This window comes from Petaurus breviceps, unplaced genomic scaffold (genome assembly GCF_028583685.1).
Source record: "Petaurus breviceps papuanus isolate PSGF00001 unplaced genomic scaffold, PetGlider_PUasm1.0 90804, whole genome shotgun sequence".
NCBI classification, from domain to species: domain Eukaryota; kingdom Metazoa; phylum Chordata; class Mammalia; order Diprotodontia; family Petauridae; genus Petaurus; species Petaurus breviceps.
Window position 1 is genome coordinate 17,180,224 of NW_027187348.1, and position 10,430 is coordinate 17,190,653.

At 35.6% G+C, this 10,430-nt stretch overlaps 3 pseudogenes; all 3 read left to right on the forward strand.

Annotated features, from left to right (window-relative positions):
* Positions 1-2,997: 2,997 nt before the first annotated feature.
* Positions 2,998-3,580, forward strand: LOC138147736 (SMC5-SMC6 complex localization factor protein 2-like; annotated as a pseudogene).
* A 1,106-nt stretch (positions 3,581-4,686) lies between these two features.
* Positions 4,687-5,468, forward strand: LOC138147663 (SMC5-SMC6 complex localization factor protein 2-like; annotated as a pseudogene).
* A 37-nt stretch (positions 5,469-5,505) lies between these two features.
* Positions 5,506-6,690, forward strand: LOC138147664 (SMC5-SMC6 complex localization factor protein 2-like; annotated as a pseudogene).
* The last annotated feature ends 3,740 nt before the right edge of the window (positions 6,691-10,430 follow it).

Consider the following 10,430-nt stretch of genomic DNA (forward strand, 5'->3'; position numbering starts at 1 on the left):
GAATATATTTTTTCATAGAAGTTCATGGCACATACTCAAAAATTGACCATGTCCTAGGACATAAAAACCTCACAATTCTATGCAGTAAGGCAGAAATATTAAATGCATACCTCTCAGATCATAATGCAATAAAAATTATATGAAATAAAGGGACAGGGAAAGACAGACTAAAAGGTAATTGGAAATTAAAAAATTTAATTCTAAAGAATGAGTGGGTCAAACAAGAAATCATAGAAACAATCAATAATTTCATTCAAGAGAATGATAATAATGACACAACATTCCAAAATCTGTGGGATGCACTAACGGCAGTTCTTAGGGCAAGTTTTATATCCCTGAGTGCATACATGATTAAATTAGAGAAAAGGGAGCTCAATTAATTGGGCATGCAATTAAAAAACCTAGAAAAAGAACAAATTCAAAATCCCCAATTAAATACTAAATTAGAGATATTGAAGACAAAAGGAGAGATTAATAAAATTGAAATTAAGAAAACTATTGAACTAATAAATAAAACCAGGAGCTGGTTTTATGAAGAAACCAACAAAATTGATAGACCCTTAGTCAATATGATAAAAAAAGAAAGAAGAAAAAAAATTATGAGTATCAAAAATGAAAAGGGTGAATCTACCTCCAATGAAGAGGAAATAAAAAATAATTAGGAATTATATTATAGGAATAATTATATAATATATATTAGGAATTATATATTATATAGGGATTATATTAGGAATAATTAGGAATTATCTTATATTATATGGCAGAAACTGGGCATAGACCATTATCTAACACCATATAGCAAAATGAAGTCTAGATGGGTGCATGATCTAGGTATAAAGGTTGATACTGTAAGCAGTCTCCTAAAAAAAGGAATAGTGTACCTGTCAGACTTGTGGAGACGGAAAGACTTTGTGACTAAACATGAATTAGAGAACATTATAAAATGTAAAATGGATAATTTTGACTACATGAAATCAAAAAGATTCTGTACAAACAAAGCCAATGTAACCAAGATTAAGAGGGAGATGGGAAATTGGAAAAAAATCTTGACAAACTATATCTCTGACAAAGGACCCATTTCTCAAATATACAGAGAATTGAGTCTACTTTATAAGATACAAGTCATTCCTCAATTGATAAATGGTCAAAAGATATGAACAGGCAGTTTTCAGTGAAAGAAATTAAAGATATCTATAAGCACATGAAGAAATGCTCTAATTCACTATTGATTAGAGAAACGCAAATCAAAACAACTCTGAGGTACCACATCTCACCAGTCAGATTGGCTAAGATGACAAAACAGGAAAATGACTAATGCTGGAGAGGATGTAGGCAAATTGGAACACTACTGCATTGCTGGTGCAGTTTTGAACTGATCCAGAGTCTCGTGACAGCAATCTGGAATTATGATCAAAGGGTTATAAATACTTTCATACCCTTTGTTACACCAATACCTCTCCTAGGGTTATATCCCAAAGAGATCATAGAAATGGGAGAAAGACCCATATGTACCAAACTGTTTAGAGCAGCTTTTTTTGTGGTGGCAAAGAATTAGAAATTAAGGGGGTGCCCATCAATTGGGGAATGGCTGAACATTGTGGTATATGCATGTTATGGAATACTATTTTGCTATAATAAACGAGGAGCAGACAGTCTTCATATTTATCTGGAGAACCTTATTCAAACTGATGCTGAGTGAGAAGAGTAGAACCAGGAGAAATTTGTACACAATTACAGACACCACGTATGTCTAATGATCAATTTTGATAGACTGGACTCCTCTCAGTAATGCAGTGATATAAGTCAATCCCAAAAGACTCATGGTGGAGAGAAATATGTGCATCCAGACCAAGAACTAGAAAAAACTAAGTTTATATCCAGATGGAAGCAAAATACCTGATCTTTTTCCTTCTCTTATTTGGTTTTATGTCCTCTTTATCATTTTTCATTCCAGATGGTACAATCCATCCTTATAACCTGACTAATGTATAATATGAATGTATTTACAGATCCTATACTTGACTATATCCCGCCATGGTGGGGAGGGGAGAGCGGGGGACAAAATGTGAAACTCAAGGAATTGTGGAATTGAATCCTGTAAACTAAAAGGAAACAAACAAATTAATTTTTTAAAATGGGAAAAAAAAAGAAATTCTCAAGGAAAATTGCTATGATGTTTTAGAACCAGAGGGCAGAATATAGATTGAAAGAATCCACCAATAACCTGTTGGAAAACATCCCAAAAATAAAACTCCTAGGACTGTTATAGCTATGTTCTGGCATTCCCAGATCAAGAAGAAAATATTACAAGCAGCCAAGAAGAAAGAATTTGAATATTGTGGAAACCCAATCAGGATAACCCAGGATCTGGCAACTTCTACATTGAAGGAACAAGGGGCTTGTATTCTTATATTCTAGAGGTCAAAGGAGCTGTAATTAAAACCAAGAATCACCTACACAGCAAAACCTATTTTCATGTTTCAGGGGATATATAGTCATTCAATGACATAGAGGACTTTCTATATAGGAGGGTATATAGCTTTATGTATACATATGTGAGTGTGTGTATATATGTTACAGGTATACATAGACAGAGGGCACAAGACCAGTTGAATAGGAAGGGATGATACTTAAAAAATGAAATTGAGAGGTGAGAGACAAATATAATGAGAAGAGATGGGCAAAGACACAATGGGATAAATTATCCCATATAGAAGAGGAAAGGTAAAACTGTTAAAATGGAGGGGAAAACAGGGAGGCAAATGCGAATGTGTCAAACTTACTTTCACTGAATTAGACTTAGGGAAGGAATGACATATACACTAAATAGGATATCTCACCCTACAAGAGAGTAGGGAGAAAGGGGATGAGAGTGGGGATGATGTAGGGGAGGGCAGGTTGGGGAGGGGGGGAGAGAAGTTGAAAACACACACTTTTGAAAAGGAGCAGGGGCATGACTGTGGCACCAACCCGGGCCCCCAGGGCAGTGACTGGAACATGCAGCTGGGCCGCATGCACCCTCGTCCTTCCCCCAACTCTTCCCTAGAGCCGCTGTCATGCTGCCCCTTGAGGCCTGCTGCAGCCCGGCCTTGTTTGAGGAGGAGTGAGGAGAGCCGCAGCAACAGATAGACTTGTGTTGAATTCACCAAAAAGGACAAATCATGAATATGGAAGAGGTAGATTATTGGACACTGGTATAGGACAATTTGAAAGAAATATATCACAACAGAAAATATGTGTGAAAAGATGCTACATCATCAAACAAGAGTCCTATTATGGAGACTTTAATGAGAGGATTTAAAGAGAAAAAAAGGTGAAAGAAATATACCTGAGAGAAAAGGCCCTCCTGTGGTACAGAAAACCCAGTCTTTAGTGGTTGAAAAACCCCTTATTTCTACTTCACATCTTTTCATGTCAAGGAATGAAATGAAGGACTCAAGGAAGCAAAAAAGATCTCCAATCAAAATGTCATCACATAACCATGAAAATGGATGCCACTCAAGAAAAAGATTACATTCTGATTAACTGGAGGCTGCTTCAGATGCTGAATCCTCATGCATTGTTTCATCTTCTGAAAAAGTGAGAGGTCACCTTACCTAAAACACCTATTACATATTCTTCTGTGTCATCCAGGATTGAGAAACAAAGTGAGAGCAATTTCAAAGATGTTCCTAATAAATCTTCAGTGAAAACATTGTAATGTAATGCCAAGGAAAGGCAACTTCCCAAGGTTCAAAATACCAGCATAGGTGTCCTCCATTTTATTCAGTGACAAATTAAGAACAGAGAAGATAGAAACATGACATCATTCAAAATACAGCATTTACTAAGTGTGATTAGATAATCTCCAAGTACTACCCCACCCCAGGACCTTACATTCATTCAATCAATGACAAAGTCCTTGTTCTAAATACTACTTCACCCCTAGTCTGTACCTTCATTTAGTCCATCACAAAGCCCCTCTTCTCAAATGGAGATTAGTTTCCAATCATAACTAAAGTACATTCATTTGTTCAATCATAGAACACAAAAAGGTCAAAAGTTCCCCACCCCTGGATCACAATTGAATCTACCCCAGAGTTACAACAAGTTAAAGCACAGCACTTAATACCCAAATGGAGGTCTTTTCTTCATCTTGACAAGAGGCAAGTTCTCAGCAGTCTTTGTTCCTGGGGAGACAAAGCTTAGCAAGGCCGCAAGATACATTGCCAGTCTCTTCATTAATTCATCCTCTGTCTGCAGAACAGTCCTAGGACCCTTGAAAACATTAGCAAAACCCTCTATGTAAACATACAACAAGAAAATCCTTCTTCAGGGCTTCTGAACCAACAGAAAGGTTCCCAGACCCCTGCAACAACAGCACTGTCCTTCACCAGTGGACAGTATTCACTCTCTGTCTGCAGGACAGTCTCAGGAGCTCTTAACCAACAGCCAGGTTCCAAGCCTTCTTCAACAACAGGGCTGCCTTTCACCAGTGGACAAATCTGGCAAAACAACATCAAAACAGACAGACAAAGTACCAAGAAAACAGCCTTGTCTCCTCAGTCCTTGGTAGCTCCAGGGGCAGGTCTCAAAAGTCCAGGGCAATTCAAAGTGGCCCTCAGCAATACTTTCAGTCTCTCTCTGCCTCCAAAGGTGCTGCTTCCAAAAAGTTCTTCTGCCTTTCTCCTGCATCTCTCCAGATCGATGTCACCAGCTCCTCTCAGTTCAGCACTCTCTTTTCAAGTCAACAAGTCCATCCCACAAGTGGGATTAACAAACTCTGGGTTTTAACACAATCAATTTGAAAACCAAGCCAATACAGGGGGATCTTTATATTCCATTACTACCACAAACATCTAGTAAATCTTTGCTTTTTCTAAAAGCAGTATTACTAAGGGTTCTCCAGCTCTACTTGGAGATGTTGTATTGTACAGTACAGACATTTCAAGGCCTTCAGATGAAAACTTAGAAAATTCCAGTTCCACAAGTGATATACCGAGAAAAAACTAAAAGTTTATTTTGATAGTGATGAGGAAAATTTAGATTTCAACCTGGAAAGTGATGAGTAAGATGTTGTATTAAAACCACTGCAATAAATCATGTCTTTGAATTCCAGTCAACCTACAACTCCAGAAAAGCCTTTTGTTCTTTCAGAAATATCCAGATCATTATCATTAAAGAGTTCAGTAAGTATTCCTTACCAGTGTTTTGAGAACAGTTTAGAGTGCCTAGTGAAAGAGAACAAAAATCCTCCAAGGTCAGATGAATGGGAAAAAGAGGAAAAGGAAGATTTCGTGAAAGGTCAGGGAATAAAATCCCTGATGGAGACAGAAGAGTCAGCAAACACAGACGAAAGTGCAGAACTCCAGGAAGAGCATAGAGAGCTTATAAGGAAACTCTTCATTGCTCTTGATGCTATTCCTGATTGCCAACCTGGAGAAGAAATATTTCACTGTTTTGATTATGGAAAAATTTGCTATTCCTGATTGCTCTCTTGGAGAAGAAATATTTCACTGTTTTTATTATGGAAAAATTTTCAATCAACATACGTTGGACTTATGGAATGTAATTTTGTTCCAAAGAATGCTATTGAAGATCTTATCCTTAAATCAGGAAAAACACAGCCATTTTTTTTAACAACACAAGGATATCTTAGCACTGCCTATCACTACATCCAGTGTCCTATACCTGTGTTAAAGTGGCTGTTTCAGATGATGTCTGTTCACACAGACTATATTGTTTCTATACAGCTTTTGAATACGTTGATAGACATAAGAATTAGAAATGATGTCACTACTGGGTCATCAGTTTGGCCCTGGATTCCATCACTATCTGATATAGCAACTATGTTTTTCAACATGGGAGTTAGTTTTAAGTGTTTATTTCTTGTGCAGAATCTTCAGCCTGTCTTAAATGAAGATATATTTTTTTTAATTTTAAGGTGCAAAGCATGTCTGAAGAAAGAAACAGTGAAGATTCTATAGCAGAAACAGTTGTTCCATGTCTTCCAGAAACTAACATTTTAAATGTAGTTAAGTTTATAGGCTTGTGTACAGCTGTATACCCAGAAGGTTACACAGATCAAGAAATAATCTTGCTGCTTTTAATGTTCTTGAAAATTAGCTTGGAAAAGCACCTAAAACAGATTGCACTAGTGGACTTCCAGAGTCGCCTTATAAACCTGTTGAAAAACAGGTATATTATCTGACCTATGTTCTTCTTCACTTAGTCAGTGAAGTTATTTCCTATTCTTTCTCTTTTCAACGAAGGAAATATTTGCTTCAGTTCTGTGGTTCTCTGGAGAAGCACATAAAATGTTGTATCAGAGAAGACGCAAGATTTTTTTATAGGACAAAGGTAATAGACTTAGTTGCCATAATACAAGGAAAATGGCAAGAAATGATCCAAAATTCTCAGTCTATTCAGGGAAAGCTGCATGACTTATGGGTACCAGATTCTTAATTAGAGTAGCTAAAATGTTGACCCAAGAGAAATTGAACAGGACAAGAAACTTTCCTGAAAATGTGGAAAATGGTAGATGCAGACTTACATAGAAAAATTTGCATGGGGAGATAGACAATTAATATACCATTTGAATCCAGAGACTCTACAAGAGAATGTAAAATGTGAACCTTGGATGGGATTGTCTGATCCCTTTAGAGGGGATGCTAAAGCTAGAACTTGATTCCTATTTAAGGAACAGAATATACATCTGACAATACAATGTGTTATGTATGAATGTACTTTTGTTAAAAAAATTCTATCAAATCATTGATTTATTTTGTCCTGACAAGTTACCCAAAGTCCTGAATGAAAGTGTTATGAAATTTGGCTAGATTTGCCAAGGAAAAAAAAGAAAGAAAGACAAGGAGGAGGGCCAAAGTAGAGAATAGAGCAAGTGGGGGACGGGATAGAATGGAAGGAAATATAATCAATGTTCCACAATGTATCCATTATGGAAATGTTTTGCATAGCTACACATGTACAACCTATATTGAATTGTTTATCTTCCCAATAAGGGTAGGTGACAAGAGAGGAAGGGAAAGAATTTGGAATTTAAAGTTTTAAAATCAAATGTTTAAAAAATATTATTATTATTATTTTACATGCAACTGGTAAATAAGCTATATAGGCACTGGGGTATAGAGATCCATATTTCCCTACTGGAAAGTCAGAGGGAGGATGGAGAAGGATATAGGAGAGAGCAGATTGGGGTAGGTGTTGTACAATGGGATCACTGTTTTGGGGTTGTGAGTAGGGAAAGACAGGGATAAATTTTAACTCAAAATCTTATAAAAATGAATGGTGTAAAATAAAAATAAATGTAAAAGTTAATTTTAAACAAAATTTGTAAAAAGAAAAGTGTACTGATATCCTAGAACCAGAGGTTAAAATTTTCATTGAAAGAATCCACCAATCACCATGTGAAAGAGATGCCAAAATGAAAACTTTAAGGAATATTGCAGCCAAATTCTAGAATTATTAAGTCAAGGAAAAAAAAAAATGCTGCAAGCAGCCATAAAGGTACAATTCAAATATTAAGGAGGCACAGTTAGAATTACAGAGGACTTAGCAGCTTCTATTCTAAAGAATCAAAGAGATTGGAATATGACATCCCAGAAGTCAGAGTGACTTGGATTACAACCAAGAATCAACTACACAGCAAAATTGAGCATAAGCTTTTGGGAGAAAATATGGACATTCTGTGAAATAGAGAACTCATAAACTTTTCTCATTAAAAGACCAGAATTGAGCAATTATCAAATACAAAACTCAAGAGAAGCAAAAAAAAGGCAAATAGGAAAGAAAGAAAAATAATAAACATGTTATTCATAAGATTTAAATTCTTTTCCCTACATGGGAAGATGATGCTTATAATTCTTGGGAAATATATGTCTATTAGAGTAGCTAGAAAGAGTATGAATAGACTGAGGATATGAATACAAATTGACTCAGATGTGATATGTTAAATGAATGGATCAAAAAATGAAAAAGTTGTGGGAGAAGAAGAAATGGAGAGTCAGAATAATGGAAACAGGAAAGAAAAAAAATATTATTCAATAAGATTTTAACTATTTCCCCCTACACGGGAAGATGATACTTGTAACTCTTCAGAAATGTATGTCCATTAGGGTAATTAGAAGAAGATTACATAGACAGATGTTATAGGTACAATTTGACTCTCATGTGATGATATAAAAAATAAAAGGAAAAAAATGATTGTGCTGATAGAAGAGGAATGTGGGAGGTAGAAAATAGTAAATTATATCATGTGAAGAGACTCAGAAGACATTTCATTAGGGGCAAAGAAGGGAGGGGGAAATCATTGTTTGAACTTTGCTCATATCAGATTTGGGTCAAAGATGGAATAACTTACACACTCAGTTAGAGCTGGAAATTATCTTACCCTATAGGGAAACAGGAGGTGAAAGAAAAGGAAAAGGGGAACCAAATAGAAGGGGGAGAGAAGCAGAGGGAGGGGAAGGAGGAAATAAGAGAAGGGGGCTAAAAAAAAGATCATATTGAGAGAGGTGGTGGTAAGGAGCAAAATTCTTATGAGAAGGGATAGGGTAAAATTTGAGAGAAAATAAAACAAGATGAACATTAAGATGGAGAGAAGTGCACAGTTATTAATCATACCTGTGACTGTGAATGGGATGAACCTTTCCATAAAATGGAAGTGGATAGCCGATTAGATGAAAAACCATAATCCAATAATAAGTTGTTTATAAGAAACATATGTTAAGCAGATAGATACACACAGAGTAAAGGTAAAAGACTGGAGTAGAATTTATTATGCTTCAGATGAAGTAATAAAAATAAGGAGTAACAATCCTGATCTCAGACAAAGCAAAAGCAAAAAAATGGATCTAATTAAAAGGGATAAAGAAGGAAACTACATCTTGCTAAAAGGTACCATAGACAATGAAGCACTGACCATATATATGTAAGTGCTATAGCATCCAAATTCTTAGAGAAAAAAATTAAGTTAGCTATAGGAAAAAAAAAGAAAGCAAAACTATACTTAACCTCCCTTCTCAGAACTAGATAAAGCTAATCACCAAAAAAAAATAAGAAAGATAAGGAGGTGAATAAAATTTTAGAAATGTTAGGTAAGATAAACCTTTGGAAAAAATTAAATGAGTATAGAAAACCATATACATTTTTTTCCTCATGGGTATGTGGCACCTACACAAAAACTGACCATGTTTTAGGGCAGAAAATACTCACAAACAAATGCAGTAAAGCAGAAATATTAAACTCTTCCTTTTCAATTCATGATGCAATAAAAATTATGTGTAATAATTACCCAAGGGAAGATAGATATATATAAATAAAATTTAATTAACTACATAATCTAATCTTAAAAAATGAATGGTCCAGAGTATCTTTAAAACTTTTCAAGGGGGTTCCATTTCTGGCAGCCAAGATGGTGGAGTAAGCAGCAAGAAAATGAGAGAGATAGAAGATAAAAGGAATAATTCTTTTAAAGTAAAAACTGCTGAATTAGGAAAAACATTGTAACAAAGAAAACATCTCCTTAAAAAGAAAAGTTATGATATGGAAAAGGAGCTCCAAAAACTCACCAAGGAAAATGATTCGCTAAAAAGTAGAATCAACCAATTTGAAACACATAACTCTATGAGGAACCAAGAATTAGTCAAACAAAGCAACAAGAAAGAAAAATTAGAAAAAGAGGTAAAATACCTCAAAGAAAAAAATAACTAACCTGGAACACAGATCCAGGAGAGATAATCTGAGAATCATAGGCATACCAGAAAAACATGATGAAAAAAATGAGCCTGGACAACATTCTCCAGGAGCTGGTTCAGGAAAGCTTCCCTGAGATACTAGAACCAGAGGGTACAATAGAAATAGAGAGAATCCAACAGACACCTGCTGAAAGAGATCCCAAATTCAAAAGTCATCCAAATGTTGTGGCCAAACGCAAGAACTAATAGATAAAAGAGAAAATACTTCAAGTGGCCAGAAAGACACAATTCAAACATTGAGGAACCACAGTGAGGATCACACAGGATTTGGCAGCCTCTACACTGAAAGATCAGAGGAAGTGGAATTCGATTTTCCGCTAGGCAAAAGAGCTCAGGTTACAACAAAGGATCACCTACCAAGAGAGACTGAGCATAATCTTCCAGGAAAAGAGAGGGTCATTCAATGAGATAACATATTTCCAGACCTCCTTGATGAAAAATTCAGAGCTCAATGGAAAATTCAACCTCCAATTATGAGATGCAAGAGTAACATAGAAAGGTAAAGAAGGAAAACACACACACACACACACATACACACACACACTGTTGTTTAATAAGAGCAAACTGTTTATAGACAAGTAGAGGGTATGAGTATAAGTTACACAAAATGACAATTAAAAAAATCTTTTTAAGGGCTACAAAGGGACTGCAATGGAAGAAGAGGTTTGAATGAAG